We start from the raw sequence: 22,935 nt of genomic DNA on the forward strand, positions 1-22,935 counted from the left end.
TGAACCCAGGGCCAAAAAGCTCAGGAACCCACATCAAGATGCCACTCTGGTCCCTTCCCACCATCTGGTCCTGTGCTGAGCACCCTGGCCTCTGCTGAGAGACTAATATCATGGGAACAACAGAAGCACCTAATGTTTATGGAGTACTTCCTAGGAGCCAGTGCCTTGGGGGCTCTCTGAGATTACCTCCTTTCATCTTTGTGACATTCTCATAAGGGAGTTGTTATCCTTAACCCTGTGACACAAGGGACTTGAGGCACAGAGAGGTTAAGTTTCTTGCCCTGGGCCACACGGCTAATGAGGGAGGGAGCAGAAATTCAGACCCAGGTGGTTTCTTTCCGGAGCCAGTGTTCTTAATCACAACAGGTCTATTTGCAGGTAGGAAGATGGTCAAGGCAGATGTGTCAGGAAAAGCCCTGAGTGGAAGAGGAACTCAGGGATTATAAAGGCCAGTGCTTCCAGACCTTCTCTTTCCCCAGGTCCCAGTCAAAAGCCTCGGAAGGGCAAACAGAGTCTCCTCCCAGACTAAGCTTGCTGCTCCCAGGCAGAATCCTGTGCTGAGCACCAGTTACAGGAAACATAAAAAGCCCATCTGCAAGTGCCTTGGCCCGAGACAGGGGTGGCACATGGCTGGGCTGCCCTCTGGGAGGCGAGAGCCATGATTCGGGACTATTCTTAGCAAACCACTGGCTCCCCTCCCAGAGGCCCAGCAGGCAGCAGGCCCAAGCTTCCATACGCCTGCCCAGCCTGCCATTTCCTGACCCCGTGTATGGAGGTCCCACAGGGCTAAGGAGGGACTAGTGGGCACAGACTGAGGACAAAGCCCTCCAGCTTTCACATGAGAGATGCCTGGCCCACCCAGCCTGCTCCAGGACTCACCCAGAGGCCCAGGGCCATGCACCCAGCTGCCGAGGAAGCCCTGCAGAGTCCTGGCCACAGGGGACGGCTCATAATCAAAGGCCCCCACCCCGACATCAACTGAGCACTCACTCCATGCCATGCACTGGGCCACATGCTTTGCACTGATTTTCTCCCACTGAACCCACAAGGAGGTAGAGGTTAGTGGCCCCACTCTAAAGATGAGGAAACCAAGGCATTAATTGACTTGCTGGAGGTTACATGGTGCATTAGTATCAAACCATATCTAGAATCTGGGCTGGCTCTCAGGTGCCAGGTTGGGCAGAGGTAGACCTGAGCATAGCAAGGTGGTGGACCCCTTCCCTGTGCAAGCCCGGGGCTTAGCGGAGAAGGAGCCCGCCCCAGAGGGCAGTGGCTCTCATCACAGATGCAGCCGCATGTGCTCTCTCTCTCCCCCGGGGGAATCTCCCATCCCTGTCAAAGACCCGCAGGCTTGCGTTCAGGAGAATCCCCAGGCAGTTCCTCCTCTATTCTGGTAGGCAAAGAATAGCTGGAGCACTCCACCCAGGCCACACAGCCTCACTTCAGGAAGCCTCTGGAGACCCAGAAAAGATGAGAATCAAAATTCAAAGAGCACCTGCTGGCGTTTAAGGCACAGCCCAGCCTTGTAATGCAGAGGTGGAGAGGCCAAATGACTCTCAGAGGAAAACACAGGAGACTGAGCTTTTGGGGGTCCTCAAACCCCAAAGTGAAAGTCTAGAAATAAGCTCCACCACAGAGCACCGGTACCATCACCACTCCAAACAGGACCACTCCCGGGCACTGTGTCACGCAGGGAAAGGGTGATACCCAGGTAACGCGCGCCTCGGCCCACCTCTCAGAACCCACCTGTGTCTGGTTCCGGGCCTCTGCTGTCAGCTGGCTCTGGCAAGCATATGTGTCTGTGCCCCCCAGGAGCTCACAGCCAACTCCATTCTGCCCAGGTACTTGAGCGGCTTCCCTGTGGCTCCAAGTCTTGTCTGGGAATGTCGGTTCCCATCCCCGTCTGTGCTCTGGTGGGTCTACCTATACGTCTGTCCACTTACTTGTCTGCCTCCCACGTGGGGAGATTCAGATCCCAGCGATGGTGTATTTCTATGTACATGTCTGCAGCCCATACGTGGCCCACGCTGATGCGTTCATGTATGTCTGTCCCCGCACACGTCTGTGTCCCCGGGTAGTTTGCTCACCCCCATCATCCTCCTGTGTCTGTCCTCATGTACATATGCATCCAGTTCCTCTATGTCTCTGCCCACGCAGCTGTAAACCTGAGCACACACGTGCACTCACATCTCTGCCCCCATGGGTATCCCCCACAGGTGCCTGGGTAACCCACGTCTGTGCACCACCTGTTTTGAGGCAGGCAAGTGTGTTCACACAAGTTCTCACAGTGCCAGCCAAGAGTTTCGGGTGAGCTCAGCAACTCCCACTCCCAGAACTGCACCCAAGGCCACGAGCATGAGCACACTGCCACCTCCACAAAGTGTTCCAGAAAAACAGAAACCTGCCAGGGACAGTGAGGGAGGGGGCAGGGCCCCAGATACAGCAGAGCCTCACAGAAGTGAGGTCAGAGCTGTGCCAGGAATCACCCACCTCAAGTCACCTGGGCCCTACTGTGCCCACCCCCAACACTGGCCAGGGAAGTGGGGGGGTGCATGCACCACCTGGGGTCTGTCTGCACTCACAGGAAACTGACCCAGTGCCTGCCAGCCTCCCAACCTACCCCCAACCCCCAGCGACGGAGGCTCTTCAGAAAGGAAGTGAGGACTTCCTCCTGTTTGCCTCTGAACCTCCTACAAGGCTGGCTCTAGACCCCAAACCCCAGGAGCCACAGGGCAAGTAGGAGAGTCCCATGCTCAGTCCAAGCCAAGAAACCAAATGGGTTACTTCAGAAATCCACCAGCAGGAAACAAACAAACCTGGGAGTGGGTGGGGATGGGTGCAAGAGAACCTCCTCAGCGCCCCTGCTGCTCCCTGCCCTTGGAGCAGGGTAATAAGTAAGGGTGGGCATGGAGCTGGAACATTTCAGCACATTTGCTTGCTTGCATGGAACTGGATCTCTGCTGCCCTGGCAGTCTCGCAGCCTGTATTACTCATGTAGCAATTAATGGTGTGTAGCCTCTTGGCTTTCCACTATCACCAGTCCAGGACTGGTATCGAAACCCTGTATCAGTGAACTTTGTGTGTTTATGTCCTGTTTTCCCCCCACAGGCTGAGCCTCCTGAGGACAGAATCCTTCAAATCTCCCCCACCCGCACACTCCAGGGGCATGGCCCAGTGCCCTGCCTGGCATTTAAGAGGTGCTCAGCCACTGGGTTCAGGTTGTTCTACCCAGAAGCTAAGGAGTTGGTGCCTGGGCCTCTGGCTGGGAGAGTAGCGATGCCCAGAATATTCCCGGGGCCATGAAGCTTTACTCCCACCTCTGACAACCCAAGAGACATGAAAGAGCTCCAACCATTCCGGCCACCTTCAGGAGCCCGGTGCTGCCGGTCTCCCATAGGCCACTCTCTCTCTGACAGGTCACTGCCCCTTCAGGAAAACCCGCTGAAACTGAAAAATGTACTCTCCTCGGAGACCCAGGCCTACAGAGGAAGACGGCCAGACTGGGCCAAGAATCAAAGCGTGTGCCCGCTGAGACTTCTGGACTCATCCTGGATCTGCGGGCCTCACGCCCCCTAGCGATGAGTCCCAGCACCCCATCTCGGTCATGAATCGGCTTCCCTCTCCCCAATCTCCCCCTAACTTCGCGGGGAACCCTAGCTCCTGGCCGTGCTCCCAGGTCTGGCAATGAAAAGTGGAACTGTCGCCAGCCCATGCCTACACCAAACCCAGGGAACTCGGGAGAGGGGGTAGCCCAAGGTCCAACACACAGAACCACACAGCAATTGCTCCCTGTGAGTCCCTCTTGCCTCCCAGCGATCAATACTGAGCTGGTGTTGGGTGAAGGCCCAGGACCTCACCTCCCCAGAGGATGGGGAGTTGGTGTCTGGAGCAGCCTCGGAATGGGGGGTGCCGGGGGATTCTGGATTTGCCCGCCCCTCGCCAGCCCCAGGCCGGGACACGTCTGTACCTGCCAGCCCGCGGCTCCGGGGGGCATCCGTGCTCCTACGGCAGGCGCGCTGCGCCCGGACTGCGGGCGCCGAGTCAGGCAGCGGCGGGGCGCGCCCGGCGCGGGCTCTGGCTCCGGCTCGCTCCTCCCAACTTCCCCAGCCCATGCGGGGGCAGAGGCGGCTCCGGAGGTGGGCAGGCCAGGCGGACCCGGCGAGGCCACGCGAGAGGGAGCCCGCACTCACCGCCAACTGGAGCTGAGCGCCCCGGCCCTTGCGCGCCGAGCTGCTGCCCCGCGCCCCGCGTCCCCAGCGCCGAGGGGCGGATCCGGCCAGGCCACCAATCACCGCGTCCGCCCCCGCCCGGACCGCGAGCCCCGGCCCCACCGCGAGGGGCGGGGGGCTCGGATTTAAAGACACACTCACCCCAGCCGCGACCCCCGGGCGGGCGGAACGCGGGCCCCACCTTCCCCGGCCGCGCTTCCTCCCTCCGCGAGGAGGAAAAGTTTGGGGCGGGGGAGACTGCCCGGGAAGCCAGTTCCTCTTCCCTCGTCGCTAGTGCGGCTCCTTCTGGAAGACACCCAAACCCTACATCCAGCCTCCTGGCTGCGAGAGGCAGCAGCGCTCTGGGCGCCACACCCCGTCCCGGACGCCGGCTACCCGCGAGACCCGCTGGCCTGGCTTCCCTCGCTCCTCTCTGCTTTACAGGCAGGCCGAGCCTCGGCGGGACCGAGCCCAGCACGTGGGCTCCAGGCTGGCCTCGCTGTGCTGTGCGACGGGAGCTAGAAGATAGTGCGCCCTGGACTTTTGCCTCCCACGTGTCGAAGGGGAGCCCCTAAACAGCAGACTGTCCTCCCAAGCAGGGGCTCCTCCCACGCCCCGGGGTCCTAAGAAAACGCGCCCCTCGGCCCCCAGAGGCGAAAGGAGAACGGCAGAGCAGAGTTTTGGATGGAGAGGGGTCCCTCTGCCCCCACCCCATCATGCGGTTTCAGGCAGTGACCCGCACCATAGGCCTGCCCCCCACCACCCCTCACCGCACCTGCGCGGACTAGCACTAGGTAGCAGCCAGCCCCGACGGCCCCACACGCCCCCGCGAGCACGTGGGTGAATGCACCCACGTGCGTGCGTTCACTCCTCGCTGGCTGGTGCTTCCTAGCGGAGAGATGGGCTTTGTTGTGGTTGGTGAGTCACTTCCTCCCTCTCGCGGCTCCACACTCGGGAAATCCTTCTTTCTCACCTGTTACCACGTGCCTCACCCCCATTCGGGATGGAGCGGGATTTGGGCGAGCTGGGGTTGCCCCAGAATGAAGGCAGTGTAGGCACCACCTCTGTCAGGCTGGAGAGTGCTGGGCTGGGAGAGGGGAACACATTCCCCATGACCCCTAAGAATAACTGAAGACAAGAGAAATGACTCATTGTGGTGGTCTCACCATGTCCCCAGCACCTAGCTCTTAAGTGCTTCTCGATGTTGTAAGGTCAATACTTTTCTGATCCCTATTTTAATAAATGAGGAAACAGGCCCAGGGAAACTTGCCCTCAGCTCCATACCTCCTCCTGCGCCACCCAAGGTGTGTGAAAAACGACAGCAGCAGAGAAAATCCCATAGTGGCCTTGGGAAACAGACCTGACCTTCAGAGTTCAGCAGAGCTAGGCTCAAAGTGGCTCACAATTTACTGGCTGTGTGGTCTGGGAAAAGTGATGTAAGTTCTCAGATTCCCAACTTCTGCATCCATAAGATGGCTTCATCCTCCTTCAAAGAGGTGTTTGAGAAGCCAGTGAGCTGGGCAAGTAATGTCCAGGCATCATGTGTGGCACACTGTAGGACTCCATCCTGGGCCACAGTTTCCTTCCTTCTTCTTCTTGCCACAGCCACGTATCCCATCCTGCCCCCTGCCAGACTCCCCAACTGAAGCCTGCCATCCTGAGGATGCATTCCAGGATAATGCCCTCCTCTAGGTCAGGACTAAGGCAGGGGCAGGCATGTGTGTGAGCAGATGCAAAATACACATTTACATACATGTGCATGCATACGCACACATGTATACACATACATGTACATATATGTATGCCAATGCACATATATACATTATAAACATGCATATAGGTATGCATGCACATATATATACATACACAAACATAGCACATACACATATGCACATACACACATACAAATATACACACTTTGCTTCCCCTCACCTCACCCCCTGCCCGGCAGATGCTGGAATCCATGACTGTGTGCCTCTCTAGCTCCCAGAGAACAAAAGCTATGTCCTACCTGTGCCTGACCTGTCTTTTGGTCCACAGCACAGTGCCTGGCACGTCTTCATACGTTCATTTGTACTCACCACACACACAGTAGGTGTTCCTGTTGAACCAAGCAGAAAAGCCCAGGACAAAGATGTTCTCAGGAAAGCCTGCAGTCACAACCCTTCTGGCTCTAACAGCCTCAGGGTTCAGCTGGTAGGTAGGGGGCTGAGGGCTTGGAGGTTCCTTGGGGTCAGGCCACAGACTGCATCAAAACCACAGTGCCCAGCCTCACCAGCCCACCACCAGCCCCTCCAGAGGGCCTGCCAAGTCCCTACTCAGAATAGCAAGTCCTGCAGCCCTGGCCATCTGCTGGCCATGGGGCTAGGAGAGTTCCTGCAACCCCAAGAAAGATTCGCAGTCAGATCTGCCCCGCCCTGGGCCTGGGAGGGGAACAACGACTGAATGTTGAAGGCCACAGAGCAGCCCTGGGTACACCCAAGAGAAGGTACTCTGCTGTCTCCCCAGCCCCAGGCAGGAAGAAAGAATCAGTCAAGCCAGCTCTCACTTGAGCCAATTTGAGCAGCTCAAACTGCAGCAGAAGATTCCTGAGAAATCTGGAAGCTCAGAGGAGAAGCCCAAAATCCCCTGAGAAAAGATTCATGGGTCCCAGACCAGGATCTCAGGAAGGAGAGAAGTCGGGACTGACCCTCACTCACCCAGCACTCCACCAGCACTGCCAGCACCCACCTCCCACACACACAAGCGCCCAAGACACCATGTTATCATGCTTGTGTTGTTCGTGTGTGAACTCATATTTGCAGGGATCCATGTTTGTGCAAGTGTCTAGTGGGAGCGAGTGTGGCTTTATGAGTGAGCATGGGTGTATGTGTGTTTACGTGTAGCACACACACGAAGCACCTGCCACAGTCCAAAACCAGACGAGCTGCTGCTGCAAAGAATGTAAGTAACCTGTTACTCACACCCCGACAGACTCGCCTGTGGCCGTCCACTGCCCTGTCAGCCCAAGCAAGGTGCTGGTGCTCTCAGGAGAGAGCTCCCAAGTTCAGTCCCTGGGCAGAAACATGAGCTGTGGGAACCCCAGATTCCCTTGAGAGAACGCTTAAACCAAAAATTATTTCCTGACAGGCACAAATGACTCGCTGGAAAGCAGAGGAGCTGGATTCAAACCAGCAAAGATGAATCCTGATCAAAGACAGGAAACAGGCCCTAGCTGCTCTTCCCCTGACATCTGCCACAGCTGGGGAACACTGGGCCTGAGGAGTGGACAACATCAGAACACGGGCTGGCCTGGCCTTGCTCCTTGTAACTGCATTACTGCCAAGAACAGGAATCATGTGCACCCTCCAGGGTGGGAGTTTTGGGGCCTGCGATTTCCCCCTGAGCCCAGTGGTCTCTGAGCTTCAGGCAAACTCATCCCTGATGCCTGAGTCCCCACACAGACAGATCCCCTGTCTGCCATCTGCCCTTCCAGGCCCACTGCCCCATCTCCAGCATCCAGCACTCCCATTTTTTCGGCCCCCTTCTGTGTGCAATCCTAAAGACAAGGGCTTTAAGCAGGGCAGACCTGGGCTTGGATCTAGCCACAGCAACTTTACCACCATGTGACCCCATGCTACAAGTTACCACATTGCTCCAAGTCTCCTCATTTGTAAAATGATGCGAAGAGCAGTTCTTGCTTCCTGGGAAAGTCTGGAGGATAAAAGGTGCTTGGCACTCAGCCAGTACTTACTGATGACAGCTGTTCCTGTCATTGCTGTTGCCACCCAAGCTCAAACTATGACCTAGCCCTGAACCTGCCAGGGCAGAGGGGTGTTTGGAGCCTGAGTTCAGGTTCCTCCTCCAGGCAATTTGCCTTGGACTCCTCCCCTATCTGCCCATGGGATCTCTGTCCACTCAGGACTCCTTCCCCTCCCTTCCCTGCCAGGCACTGGGACCCGAGCACCCCGCCTGGCACAGGATACATGTTTGGTTATCGGCATCATACTATGGGCAGGATTATTCATTTAATTGGTTATACCCTTCTTTGGGTCTAAGCCTAAGGATTACATCCCCCAACTCCCAAATTCACACACAAGATTCAAACCTTTTTTTTTACCAAGACCCAAAGTAAGAAATACATTTTACACCGGGGCCGGCTACACAGTTATGTGAATGTGTGTTATTCACAAAAAACGCTTAGCCTTACTGCATTGGATGCATCCTGCTTCCTTCGACAGAGCCTCAGGCTGGAGTGCAGTGGCGGTGGCACAATCTCGGCTCACTGCTGCCTCCACCTCCTGGGTTCAAGCAATTCTCCTGCCTCAGCCTCCCAAGTAGCTAGAATTACAGGTTCCCGCCACCATGGCCAGCTAATTTTTGTATTTTTAGTAGAGACAGGGTTTCACCATGTTGGCCAGGCTGGTCTTGAACTCCTGACCTCAGGTGATCCACCTGCCTCGGCCGCCCAAAGTGTTGGGATTACAGGTGTGAGCCACCACGCACAGCCCTCTAATCTATCTTATTCTATTTCGTTTTGTTATTGCTGACTGCAGGGCACTACACTGATTTTGCCCATGACCTGCAGTTTGAACATGCTGCACAGAACAATGAGATTCCTAAGAGCAGGCACCAGATCTTGCTCCCCTCCCTCCCCACGGGACTACTTAAAGGCCTGACTGAAGAGCACCCAGGACATGTGGCAGGAGGGTGATTCTAGCTCCAGAACATTCTTCAGGTTCTACAGGGAGATGCTCCATCAGATCAAGAGAGAAAAGGAGGGAGGAATCCTGGCTCATTCATTCCACAAATATATTTCATTCATTTATTTAGTCAGTCAGGCAGGGTACTGTTTCTCACACCTGTAATCCCAGCACTTTGGGAGGCTGAGGCGGGTGGATCACCTGAGGTCAGGAGTTCGAGACCAGCCTGGCCAACATGGTGAAACCCCATCTCTACTAAAAATACAAAAAAATTAGCCAGGCATAGTGGCACGCCCCTGTAATCCCAGCTACGTGGCAGGCTGAGGCACGAGAATTGCTTGAAACTGGGAGGCAGAGGTTGCAGTGAGCTGAGATCATGCCACTGCACTCCAGCCGGGGCAACAGAATAAGACTCTGTCTCAATTAAAAAAAAAAAAAAAAAGTAGTCTGTCAACAAACATTTATGGAGCCCCTTCTATATTCCAAGACTGTTCTATCCCCTGAGAAGTGAATGAGGCAGACAAGCTCCTGCCTTCATGGAACTGACATTTTAGTGGGCTGGGAGGACAGTAAACAAGTACACAACAAAAAAAGAAGGATCATTTCTTCTGGCCCCTGCAGGGCTGTCGGGGAGAGAGTGAGGGCCCATAGATAGACAGCTGGCCCCTGTCTGAGGGAGAGTGCTCAAACACCCAAGCTCCATGTGGAAATGCTCTTTAAGTACCCACTATGTGCCTGACCCCGGGCTCAGGACACAGAGATGAGTAAAACCCTGCCCTGCCCTCGAGGTGCTCACAGACCTGTGGGAAAGGCAGACAAGTCTCGGATCATTTCAGAGCCCTGTGTTTCCTGCAGGGTCGGGGTGGGACCAGGGTGCTGGAGAAGCACGATTGGTGGCACACAGCAGGACAGGATGCAGGACCTTCCAGGGCAGCTCGGGGTGGGGAGACGTGGGTGCATTCAAGGGCCCTGCCATCTCTAGCAACATACGGAGGTTTGTTCTGGCTTCTGCATCAGACAGACGTGAGTTTTCATTTGGTTTCTGCCACTTAGCTGTGTGACCTCAGGCAAGTCACTTAATGTCTCTGAGTCTCAGTTTCCACATCTATAAAATGGGGATAGTCATACCTACCTTGATGAGTTTTGAGATCAAATGAACTAATAAATTTAAAATTGTTATCGAATAGCTGTCTGAGAGGAAGCTCATAATAGGAGTTGTGGTTATCAACATCAGAAGATTTCTCTCCAAGGCTTGGTCCTTCTGCCCACACCTCCTCGCTCTCTGAGCCAGCACTTGTACAGAGCCCCCTGGGGCATGCAGAGACTCTCCAACCCCTACTGCCATCAGAAAGGTGGTCCAAGTGGCCTTCTACTGGGTCTCGCTGCAGAGTCCCCGGCTCTGGACACTGAGAAAGACGAGAGGTGGGAGAGGCTGCCAAACCCTGCAGCAGCGGGACCATCCATCCCTGAATAAACAGGCTGTCACCCCTTCCCTCCCACCCTCTCCCTCCTTTAAATAACTCAGATCTGGCCAGGCACAGTGGCTGGCACCTGTAATCCCAGAACTTTGGGAGGCTGAGGCAGGCGGATCACCTGAGGTCAGGAGTTTGAGACCAGCCTGGCCAATGTGGTGAAATCCCATCTCTACTAAAAATACCAAAATTAGCCAGGCATGGTGGCAGGCGCCTGTAGTCCCAGCTACTGGGGAGGCTGAGGCAGGAGAATCACTTGAACCCGGGAGGTGGAGGTTGCAGTGAGCCGAGATTGCGTCATTGCACTCCAGCCTAGGCGACAAGAGCGAAACTCCGTCTCAATAAATAAATAAATAAATAAATAACTCAGATCTGTTGCCCAGTTGTCTCCAGGCAACACCACTCCAGGCTCCCAAGGATGTCTAACTCCGACAGAGCCATTTATGAAGATGCTGCAGGGGAGGTGGGGTGGGGAAAGGGTCAGGGATCTACAGAGGCTGGGCCTGACACAACCTCCCAGGGGCTTTCACGTGACGAGCTCCAAGGCTGACACTGCTGTAGGCTAGCGGACACTTGGAGGGGTTGCTTACCAGGCACATTCCAAAGGCTGAAGCCCATAGACTTGCTAGGAAGGTCCGAGACTCTGTGAAGCTTTGGGCACGAAGAAGCTGAAGCGGTGCCTTGGAAAGGCCAGGGTTCAGTTTCCTGCATGCCAGGCTCAGTGCCAACCCTCGCTGGCTGTGTTATCCCAGCCAGGCCACCACTCTGAGTCTCAAAGAACCTGAGTGCTAGAAGACAGCTTTGCTGATGGGTGGGAAAGAGACATTCCCACACTTTTCTGTCAGTATCCATGCAAATGACAAGGACACAGGCCCTCTGCCTCAGCAATTCCATCCCTAGGACTTTCGCCTAAAAATGTGCTTGCATGTGTGCAAACTGACAACTGAACAAGGCTATTCATAGTTTGAGTGAGATGATGAAAGAGAAGATTGAAAAGTCTTTCAATAGAGAGATGATTAGCTAAACTATGGAACATCCAAAATGAGGAACACCATGCAGCTATTTTAAAACCCAAGGCAGATGTATGTAGGCTGAGAAAAAATGCTTGCTACAGTAAGGGGCAAGGTTCAGAGGTGGACATGGACAAGGATGGCCACAGTGGTGTTGACCATGACAGTGGGTGCTGGAGGCAGCCTCGGTATCTGTCTCTAGGGTGATGAATAAGTCACATGGATTCCAACCACAGAATCCTGTCCAACAGTTACACCCACCCAGGTGCATACACAGAAATATGCAGTGAGCTTGGAAACCCAGTATCCAGGGATAAGAGTAATAAATGTATAATACTATTGAGGCTGGACGAGGTGGTCATGCCTATAATCCCAGCACTTTGGGAGGCCAAGGCCAATGGATAACCTGAGGTCAGGAGTTCAAGACCAGCCTGGCTAACGTGGAGAAACCCCGTCTCTACTAAAAATACAAAAATTCCCTGGGCGTCGTGGTGCATGCCTGTAGTTCCAGCTACTTGGGAGGCTGAGGCAGGAGAATCGCTTGAACCCAGGAGGCAGAGTTGCAGTTAGCTGAGATCACGCCACTGCACTCCAGCCTGGGTGACAGAGTAAGATCCTGTGTCAAAAAATAAAATAAAATAATAAACCACACTTACATTCATAGGCTTGTATACACACGGTCAACCTCTGGAAGGCTGTAGAAGAGGCTGGAAAGAGGACTTAGTCCTAAAAGGGACTGGGGCCTGGGAGAGGGGAGCAGACTGACGTCCCACTATCCTACTGTATAGTTGAGTTTTTTACATCATGCATTTCTGACATTCTAATAATTAAGTCATTTGTCATTTTAATTTGGAACGTTCTTACATATGTACAAATGTAGAGAGTAGTATAATCGATTCTATATACCCATTGTCCAGATATGACAGTTATCAAGATTTTGCCACACTTGCTTCATCTACTGTTTTCCATTTCCTTGTTGGAGTGTTTTAAAGCAGCCCCCAAATATCACACCATTCACTCCTTCCTCCATCAGAATACAACAGACATAACAAATGCAATTTAAAGAAACAGAGTCAGGGCCGGGCATGGTGGTTCATGCCTGTAATCCCAGTACTTTGGGATGCCGAGGCAGGCAGATCACCTGAGGTCAGGAGTTTGAGACCAGCCTGGCCAACATGGTGAAACCATGTTCCTACTAAAAATACAAAAATTAACCAGGCGTGGCGGCAGGCACCTGTAGTCCTAGCTACTCGGGAGGCTGAGGCAGGAGAATCGCTTGAACCTAGGGGCCAGAGGTTGCAGTGAGTCAAGATTACGCCACTGCACTCCAGCCTGGGTGACAGAGCAAGACTCTGTCTCAAAAAAAAAAAAAGAAAAGAAAAAAGAAACAGTCTGAGAAGCAAGTCAGTGCACCCTGCCAGACCTGGAGCAGCCCTGTACTAAGCCCCCTTGCCTCTGCTTGACTATTCCCAGCAATGAGGAGTCACAACCTGACTCAGTCTCCTTCCTTGTGGTGCTGACTGAGATCTAGGCTTCTCAGAAGGCACAGACACCAGCCAGTCCACCCACCCTTTGCATCTTGCAGGCACCCAGCAGCAGGCAGGGGTGGCCCAGGGGAACCCAGCCCAGCTTATCGGCCCGCTCACCTCTACAGCAAACTCAGAAGCATAACGTATGCAATGCACATTCACTTCAACTAGCAGATACGGGAGCTCCGCTGGCTTGGAAGGCCCCTCCAGACACCCCCAGACAATCCGAGACAGGCATTCACAGTCCGGCAGTTCGGCAGTTCGGAGTAAACAGTTGTTCCCCAGCCTGCCTGTGTATGCATTTGAATCACTGGCAGAGGGGTTACACGACAGACTCCCAGGCTCCGCCCAGCCCTCCTCAGCCAGAATCTCCAGAGCTGAGCCTGGGAAAGCCCGCTAGGAGGGTGTAAGGCCATGGTAGAGTGTTTCACATTTGAGAATCCATGTTCCAAGGGACTCCGAGGTTTTCCTCTGGCTGATAGGCCAATCTGACCCTTAGCCGCCTGCCAGCCTGGGGGGTGAGATGTTCCCAACTCCAGCTGGCAGGGGCCCAGCAATGCCAGCTCCTCTTAAGGGTGTGCTGGCCAAGGCTCAGAAGGAACACATGCAGCCCTAAATCCAAGGTGCCTTCCGCGGCTAGAGGTAATGGATTCAGAGATGGTACTGTGCCCCCTCCACTGTGGGTAGATAAAGGCAAGCTTTAAAGCCAGGCTGCCGGATTTAAATCCCAGCTCTGTCCCTTACCAGCTGTGTGCCCCGAGTCTCAGTCTCTTCATCTATATAGGCCATAATAAGAGTCCTGCCTCAGGAGAATCGCTTGAACCTGGGAGGCAGAGGTTGCAATGAGCCAAGATCACACCACTGCACTCCAGCCTGGGCGACAGAGTGAGACTATCTCAAAAAAAAAATACACACACACACACATACACATACACACACACACAGAGTCCCGCCTCATGGGCTAGGGTGAGGCTGCTGTGCTCTGCCCACTACACCCCGTCCATAAGAAGTCCTGGGCAGGGGCTCCTTGTGGGGCAAAGGCAGGGAATGGGGGCTCCACACTTGAGTTCTAGGGAAAGAAAGTTTCCTTAAAAACTTTGCCTGGTGACCAGGTGCGGTGGCTCAAGCCTGTAATCCCAGCACTTTGGGAGGCCGAGCTGGATGGATCACCTGAGGTCAGGAGTTCGAGCCCATCCTGGCCAATGTGGTGAAATCTCGTCTCTATTAAAAATACAAAAATTAGCTGGGTGTGGTCGTGGGCGCCTGTAATCTCAGATACCCAGGAAGCTGACTGAGGCAGGAGAATCACTTGAATCCGGGAGGTGGAGGTTGCAGTGAGCCGAGATCTCGCCATTGTACTCCAGCCTGGACGACAAGAGCGAAACTACATCTCAAAAAAAAAACCTTGCTTGGTGGACTGCACCTGCCTTCTTCCTAGTAAGAGAGGCAACTACCCTGACAGAGGGAAGCCCAGGGGCCAGGCTCCATAAGGGCCATCACGACAGGTCAAGGCCCCTGACCAGGCTTCTGGAAACTAGAATCCTCGTCTCATTCCTGCCTTCCCATGTTTACATTGGGAAAGCCAAGGAGCCTCTCAGCCTCAGTCTCCTCATCTATAAAATGGGATAAATAACCCCTGCCTTGTGCGTTATCACAAGGTACTGTCCTCAGACCCCATCAGTGGGAGGTGGCGGGGGCAGGGGGGAGCGGGTAAACTGCCCATTTGGTGGCAGGTGGCGAACTTCCGATAACTCAGGGACATTGTCACAATGAGCCCCAGGGCACTCCTTCCATGAAAATCAGGGCGGGGAGCTCATAGTGAGGAGTTAATCTAACTGCCCACCTCATCCAAGAATCCCCTCCACGCACTCCTGTCCTGTCCTGGGTGTGTTCTGAGTGCTGGCTACTGTGTCAGAATCATGATCTCACTCCTCACAAAACCCCTAGAGCAAATTCCATTGCTATCCTCATTTTATAAATGAAGAAATTGAGGCACACAGCAATTGAGGAACTTGCTCAATGTCCCCCAGCCCTCTCTGACTCCAGAGCTCTTGTGTTCGGCTACTAAACTGCTGCCTGACTTGAATCCTCCCAGTGACAGGGATCTCACTCCTTCAGAGGCCATCCGCTTCTGAGATGTGTGCTGGGTGTTAGGATGTCCTTCACCTTTCTCCACACGTGAGCCCGACATCCACTTCTCAGTGGCTCCCCTCACTCTCCAGCTAGTCTTTTACTTCCCCTTGCCTCCCACCCCCCACCTCTGCCACTGGGACCACCAGAGCATAGGTACCTCCTCCCAGGGGGCTGCCTCTCAAATATTTGAGAAACACCATCTCATACCCCGACCCCCAGGCTTCTCCAGCTAAACATCCGAGGACTTTCAAAGGCTGGTGGGAACCTCTAGGACCAGAATAGGCCTTAATTGTGATTCTACCTCCAGCTCCCCAGGGGACCTCTTTCCCAAGGGGGTCAAAAAGAGAATGAAACCCTGCTTTCTCTCAACACTCAACACCTCCCATACCCCCCAGAAGCTGGTCTCCTGGCTCTGACTTCACACCTACCTGACGTTTGACACTTAGAGACCTGTGGACAAGTCCCTTTTTGCACCCACTAGGCCCGCCCGTCAGTTGTCCCCAACTTCAAGTCTCTGAAGAGGGTGCAGGAGTGGGCTGCTGCTGGCAGGAGGAAGCGAAATCATTAAAATGCCCACTGTTTCCTTACAGGGAGAGAGGGCGAGTCCAGGATGGTGGGCTGGGGTGGCTGTGGAAGGAAGGAAAGGGCCCATGCAGGGGACTCTCGAAGCCCTGGCAGCATCCCGGAGGTGAACTTGCTAAGTCTGCCTGCCCCGGGGCCCTTGCTTTCTCCCCTCAAATTCCTGCCCCTTCTCCTCAGAGTGTTCCACATTCTCTCACGTTCTCTTACAACTTCCCCCACGCTTCTCAAGGAGGGCATCTGCCATCTCCAAAAACCACTATTTTAAAAGCCTCGGTGATTGTTTAATGGGTAAGGAGTTCCAGCCTGAGAAGATGTAAAGGTTCTGGAGACGGATGGTGCTGATGGTTGCACAGTTACAAGAATGTACTTAATGCCACTGTAGTGTTTAATTAAAAATCGTTAAAATGGCCGGGCACGGTGGCTCACACCTGTAATCCTGACACTTTGGGAGGCCGAAGTGGGCAGATCACCAGGTCAGGAGTTAGAGACCAGCCTGGCCAACATGGTGAAACCCCGTCTCTACTAAAAATACAAAAATTAGCCAGGCGTGGTGGCGGGCGCCTGTAATCTCAAGTACTCAGAGGCTGAGAAAGGAGAATCGCTTGAACCCAGGAGACAGAGGTTGCAGTGAGCCAAGATAGTGCCACTACACTCCAGCCTGAGCGACAGAGTGAGACTCTGCCTCAAAAAGCAAAAGAAAAAACAAAAGGTTAAAATGGCAAACTTTATGTTATGTATATTTTACCACAATTTTTTTTAAAGATAACCCACCAAATGCAAGAAAATAATTGTCCTCCTCCAACAAAAGGCCTCCCCACAAAGTCCCAAGGGTGCCTGAGGTCCGGTTCTGAATCAGGAAGACCAGCATGTGGAGGAGGTGGAGACCCTGGAGGTCTCAAAGCCCCTCTCCCCTCCAGCCTCCCCAGTAACAGCCCTGGGGCATGGGGCAGGATCAGAACAGTAAAGGGCAAGAGACTCCCCGTCCAAACCCCACTCAGAAGAGCAGAGCTAAAAGGAGCCAGAGAGGGAGTACCTGGCCCAAAGTTAACAGCAAGTTAACCATGAAACTGGGGCCTCAGAGGGTAAATGTCTGTGGGACCCTGGCAGGGGTTGAAAACAGAAGACCAGGACCTTTCTCCCTGCTGTCCTCCATCCTGAGGAGGGACCAGCCTAATCCAACGAGCCCCCTCAAGCTCTTCATTCACCTGTGAGTTCGGCATTCTGCCTGTGCAGCCTTGGCACGTGGAGGCTTTACCCCTCCCTGAGTGGCAGCGTGATGTCTTGGAGGGTGTCAGGCTTTGGAGTCAGACTGGCCTGCCTGAGTCCTGACTCCACTCTGTAAATATGTTTCTTAGACTCAGGCCCCTCACCTGTAAAACTAACATAATCACGCCTAATTGGCGGGGTTATTTTGAGGATGACGGCAAATGACATAATACCTATGGAGGACCTGATATATAGTAGGTGCTCAGTAAATATTCATTCTCTCCTCCTCCCTCCCTGGAACCCAGAGACTCTGCCTTCTGCAGAGTCAGCAGCACCAGTGTCAGCCCCTAACTGCCTGAGTAACCAGGGATAAGTCTATTCCCTTCTCTGAGCCTCAGTTTCCCCACCTGTAAAATGGAAGAGAACTAGGGGAACTTTCACCAGCATATATAAGCTGCTTAAAAGTGTATGTAGAGGCCGGGCATGGTGGCTCACTCCTGTAATCCCAGCACTTTGGAAGGCCAAGATGGGCGGATCTCCTGAGGCCAGGAGTTGGAGACCAGCCTGGCCAACATGGTGAAACCCCATCTCCACTAAAAGTACAAAAAATTAGCCAGGCATGGTGGTATGTGCCTGTAATCCCAGCTGCTTGGGAGGCTGAGGCAGGAGAATAGCTTGAATCTGGGAGGTGGAGGCTGTAATGAGCCGAGACTGCACCACTGCACTCCAGCCTGGGCGACAGAGCGAAACCCCATCTTAAAAAAAAAAAAAAAAAAAAAAAAAAAAAAAAGGAAGTACAGTTTTAGCCTGGAATACCCCAGCAACTGAAATGAGTGAATTGCTGATACAAAGCAACATTATGGATGAACATCACAAAGCTAATGATGAATGAAAGAAGCCAGGCCAGGCACAGTGGCTCATACCTGTAATACCAGTACTTTGGGAGGCCGAGGCGGACGGATCACCTGAGGTCAGGAGTTCAAGATCAGCCTGGCCAACATGATAAAACCCCATCTCAACTAAAAATACAAAAAAATTAGCTGGGTGTGGTGGCACATGCCTGTAATCCCAGCTACTCAGGGGGCTGAGGTGGAAGAATTGCTTGAACCCGGGAGGTAGAGGTTGCAGTGAGCCGAGATCATGCCACTGCACTCCAGCCTAGGCAACAAGAGTGAAACACTGTCTCAGAAAAAAGAAAAAAAAAAAAAAAAAAAAAAAAGGAAAAAGCCAGATACAAACAAGAACACAGCATAAGATCTCATCACTTATATGAAGTCCAGGGACAGGCAAAATTAGCCTATGACAATCATCAAGGCCAGAAGAGCAGCCCATGGGTGAGTGGCGACACTGACTGGGAGGGACCTGAGGGAAACTGCTGGGGTGCTATAGCTTGATCTGGATAGGGGTTATGCGGACAAATGCATGTGTGAAAACTCATCAAGTTGTAACTTTAGGATTAGTACATTTTACTGTATGTGTATCTTCATCATCCCCTTCACCTACTAAGTTCAACCTCACTTCTTTCCACACCGGTCAAGTGTGGTCTGTCCTCAGGGCCTTTGCACTAGTTCATACGTCTTCCTAGAAGGCTCCCCATCCAGATCTTCCTTTCTTCCAGTTAGGTGTTTGCTTAAATGTCGCCTCCTTGGAGAGGCCTCCCCTGTCCCCACATCTGAAGCGGCCACTCAGTTCCTCCCTACTGCATCCCCCTATTGTAATTCTCAGACAGCACCTGTAGTCCTTATCTGATGTTTTCCTGGTTTTGTTTGCCTGTTTGTTTATTGTCTGTCTCCCTCCACTAGGATATTAGCTCCATGACAGCAGGAATGTATCCATCTGGGTTTAAATCTTGGCTTCACCTAGAGCAATGTCTGGCACACAGTGGGTACTAAATTAATATTATTAACTAGGTATTAATGTCTAGAGCAGGTAGAATTACGTCTGGAGACTTTACACTCCTCTCACCACCTCTTCTCCTCCAGGTGGTGAGTAGAGAGTAAAGTCATAATTCTACCTGCTCTACCTGTTCATTTTTTGTTTTTTGATTCACCCCACAAACATTCCAGAGAGACCTACAATGTGTTGGGTGCAACCTGAACTCTCCAGGAGTTCCCCATGGGGTAGAGGAAAAAGACCCACGCCAGATCTTTCTAGTGGAGTGTGAGTGATGGACAATGGGGCATGTGTCCAGGCCTGGGGGAATGCCCAGAGTGAGTGGCTGGCTCAGTCTCCCAGTTCCCAGGGCTGGGAGCCCAAAAGGGCTCCCGGGTGTGGCCATGGATGCAGCCAAGTAACAGGAAAGCCTGTGCCTTGGCAGCAAGCCATCACCTTCTAAAAAGCCAGAGAGCTCAGCCAAGGCCAGCCACTGTCCCCGCCTGCAGGCCCAATCACCTGCTGCCATGGCAACTTGTCTTGCCAAGCCAATGGTACTGGGCACAGGAGGCACAGTGCCAGGGGGCACAAGGCATCTGCCAGGCTCCCTTGTTCTGGCAAGGGAGGCACCTTGGCCAGCTCACGCCACAGCTGGGAGAGTTGTGTGTTGTTCCTGCATATGTGTGTGCATGCCCTGCACAAGCATGCACAATTGTGCCCAGTGCAACAGTGGGCAGCCTCTCCCCAGCTGAGACTGGGCTTCCAGTAGGGGTAAAGAATTGTTCAGTGATAAAAGCTCCCATTTACTGAGCATTGATTACATGCCAGGCACCAGAAAAAGTACTCTTCATGTATTTCCTCATTCAAGTCTCACAACAATCCTATGAGGCAGGTAGTATTACCACTTTACAGGGGAGGCATAGGTTAGTTAAGCAATTCACCTAAGCCTCACAACGAGGAAGCCCCAGAGCCAAGATTAGAACCCAGGCATGGGGCTCCAAAGCCTTAATGTTAACTTCCAGGAGCAGTCTCTCCACAGGTTAGATCAGGTCTCTGGCCTGAGTTGCCCCTAGTCCCCTTGCAGGACATGCAGGTAGACAATCGTGATGCCAAGCTGAGGGTGAGGGCTCACACCTGTATTCCCAGCACTATGGAAGGCTGAGGTGGGAAGATCGCTTAAGGTCAGGAGTTCGAGCCCAGCCTGGGCAACATGGTGAAACTCCATCTCTACAAATAATACGAAAATATGCCGGGCATGATGGCACATGCCTGTAGTCCCAGCTACTCAGGAGGCTGAGGTGGGAGAACGGCTTGAGCTAGGGAGGTTGAGGCTGCAATTAGTCATGATTGTGCCATTGCACTCCAGCCTGGGTGACAGAGCAAGACCCTGCCTCAAAAATAAAAACAAAAACAAAAAACAGAAAAAATCACAATGCCAAGTCGTAAATCTCAAAAAAGCAAGTGCCAAGGGGTCTCTGGGACTGAAGACATATCTGCCATGTGGATCTCAAGTGGGGGGCCCCAGGATTTGCATAGGAGCTGTTCCAAAATCTGAGGACTGCCGTGGGTACTCATCTCCAGAGGTAAAGCTCTGGTTTGGGAGGCCACCTGCTGGACAGATGGCAGCAGGACAACCTTGGCAGCTGGGTCTCCACGCCTCTCCTTCATACGTGTTTCCTGGGTGCCCACTGTGTGCCTGGCACCACGCTAGGCACGGGAGAGGCAGAGCAACACAGACAGTAAACCAGACAGCCCTGTGGAGCTTGCAGTTTGGTGAGGGTGGCAGACATTAACCCATAGCCCTAGAAATAAAGGCATAATTCCAGCTGACAGTAAGTACTCAGGGTGCTCTTAGGGAGTGTGACAGGGGGTCATGGGGAAGGCCTCTCCAAGGAGGTCATCCTTAAGCTAAGACTTGAAGGCTAATTAGATGTGTGCCAGGCAAAGAGTGGGAGAAAGGGCATTCCAGCCAGAGGGGACAGCAGGGGCAAAGGCCCTACAATGGGAACACCCACATCACACTCCAGAAGCAGAAAGAAGGCTGCTGCAGCTGCACATCAATGAGCCCAGTGGGCTGAGGCCCGCCGGCCGGGGTTCTGGAGCTTGCATTTTCTTTTCTTTTTTTTTGAGACGGAGTTTCGCTCTTGTTGCCCAGGCTGGAGTGCAGCGGCACAATCTCAGCTCACTGCAACCTCTGCCTCCTGGGTTCAAGCAATTCTCCTGCCTCAGCCTGGGATTACTCCCGAGTAGCAGGCATGCACCACCATGACCAGCTAATTTTGTATTTATAGTAGAGACTGGGTTTCTCCATGTTGGTCAGGCTCGTCTTGAACTTCCGACCTCAGGTGATCTGCCCACCTTGGCCTCCCAAAGTGCTGGGATTACAGGTGTGAGCCACCTGGCCCGGCCTGGAGCTTGTATTTTATCCTACAGGCAATGGGAGGCACTGAAGGTGTCAGTGAGGGGAGTGATGCCATCCCATCTAGCGCAGTAGCTCCTGAGAGGAGTGGATTCTGGAGGGCCAGGGTGGAGGCAGGGAGGCCCCTCCTGGACAACTGCAGGGAATTGTCCAGGAGAGAGATGCCCCTGCAGTTGTCCAGGAGAGAGATGATGGTGGCTGGGACCAGGTGGTGACAGAGGAGATGGGGAGGAGCAGGTGGATTCTAGAGAGCCATTTTGGAAGTGGGATCCACAGGGCTGGTTTGGGGTTGGATGTTGTGGTGTTGGGGGAGGAAGGAATCAGCAACCAGGGGCTTGGCTGCAGAGAGAACGCTGGAGAAGGCACAGAGGAGTTCAGTCTTGATGAGTGGAGCCAGAGATGACTATGAGGGAGCCCACGGGAGACACACGGGTGGGCTGGTGGGTGCAGGGGTCCAGAGCTGTGAGGACTGGTCTGAGGTAGACAAAGGCCGGGCACCATGGGTATTGGTGGGTTTTAAGCCCCAGGATGGGTGAGGGTCTCTAGGAGAGGCAGGTAGTGGCAGGGGAGAGGAGAAGTCCAAGCACAGCCTTGGAGGGCGGGCCCAGGGGAGGGGAGGCCTGGGGCAGGGGGAAGAGGCTCAGAAGACAAAGAGAACTGAGGAGGGGCCCAGACGGCGGAAGGGAAGCTTAGCTGCACAAAAGCTAAGAGGTGGGGAGCATTTCAACCGTGTCAAAGGCTGCTGTGCGGCCAGGCAGGGCTGGAGCCAATTTGGTAACACGGAATCTCTCTTATACAACCCAAGCCAGGGCAGACGCCATGGTGGGTGGAGGCAGGAGGCAAACAATGGAACGGGGTGAAGGGTGACCGTGAAGCGGGGAGTGTAGGGAGACGGCACCACGGACAACTTGGCTGTGGAGAAGATGCGGCAGCTGTAGAGGAGAGGGCTGGCTGTGAAGACAGGGCACAGGGCAGAGTGGCAGGCACCTGTGGGGTGGCTGGGGGGGGGTGGGAGGGGGAACGCAGGACAGGCAGGGCTTCGAGCTTTCCAGCCTCTGTTCCTTCCACTTTCACCTCGTGTCTGCAGTTACCCCATAATAACCACCCCTAACTCAGATGAGGACAGCTGAGTCCCAGAGAAGATCCCAACGTCACAAGGAGGGCTCTGCCTAAGCTGGCTCCGCACACAGCAGGCTGTTTGGAGTCTGCCAAGACTCATGCAGAGGGCATGTGGGCCCCTTGACCAAATCTGGACGTCCTTCCCTCCCTGCCAGGTTGGCACTGCCCAGCCCTAGCAATCCCCCATCCCCACCCATCCGGGGCAGTGCCACAGAGGACAGCAGACAGACCAGGCACGGCCAGAGAGATCCATTTTGAAGGGGCTTGACCCTCCTACTGTTGGGGGAGGGGGCTTCTAAAGGAATAGAACACAAAAATAGAAATGCAAAAATTAGGTCCCGGCCTTGCAAGGGTCTGAAACTTAAGGGCTTCAATTAGCCTCAGGGTAACTCCGCCTCTGACTGCAGTGACCTTGAACAAGTGACTTCACCTCTCCGAGCCCCGGTTCCTCATCTGAAAAGGCAGCCGTCAGTATAGTGCCAGCGGGAGGGCTAACTGAGGTAACTGTGCAAAATGTTTATAACAAGGCAGCGTCCCAGTGAGCGCTGGACAAACGGTGGCAGTGGCTCTTTTAAACTGGGCTCCTTGGGACTTGGAGTGGGGCAGGGTGGGGGAAGGGTGAAGCAGTGGGTAGGCGGATGGCGGGGGATAAAGGTGGGGGAGCCGCTCTCTTCCTGAGCCCAGGAGCAGCAGTAACCCCTTG

General features: G+C 53.8%; 3 protein-coding genes across 6 annotated transcripts in view; 2 read left to right on the forward strand and 1 right to left on the reverse strand.

Annotated features, from left to right (window-relative positions):
- The window catches only part of SAR1A (secretion associated Ras related GTPase 1A), a 537,387-nt gene that overhangs the window by 204,717 nt on the left and 309,735 nt on the right, over positions 1–22,935 (forward strand). The gene's annotated exons all lie outside the window — the stretch shown is intronic.
- PPA1 (inorganic pyrophosphatase 1) overlaps positions 1–22,935 on the forward strand; it is a 478,362-nt gene that overhangs the window by 195,780 nt on the left and 259,647 nt on the right. The window lies entirely within an intron of this gene.
- The window catches only part of PALD1 (phosphatase domain containing paladin 1), a 109,515-nt gene that overhangs the window by 86,086 nt on the left and 494 nt on the right, over positions 1–22,935 (reverse strand). For 2 of the 4 annotated variants that reach the window (XM_050803600.1, XM_050803606.1), the window contains exon 1: positions 4,371–4,513. The exons of 1 other annotated variant lie outside the window; for it this stretch is intronic. The gene's annotated coding sequence lies outside the window, so the exon portion shown is untranslated. Of the gene's footprint in view, positions 1–3,967; positions 4,262–4,370; positions 4,514–22,935 lie in introns of those variants that run through there. One more of the 4 variants, XM_050803601.1, reaches the window with a different exon arrangement.

Source organism: Macaca thibetana, chromosome 9 (genome assembly GCF_024542745.1).
Source record: "Macaca thibetana thibetana isolate TM-01 chromosome 9, ASM2454274v1, whole genome shotgun sequence".
NCBI lineage: Eukaryota > Metazoa > Chordata > Mammalia > Primates > Cercopithecidae > Macaca > Macaca thibetana.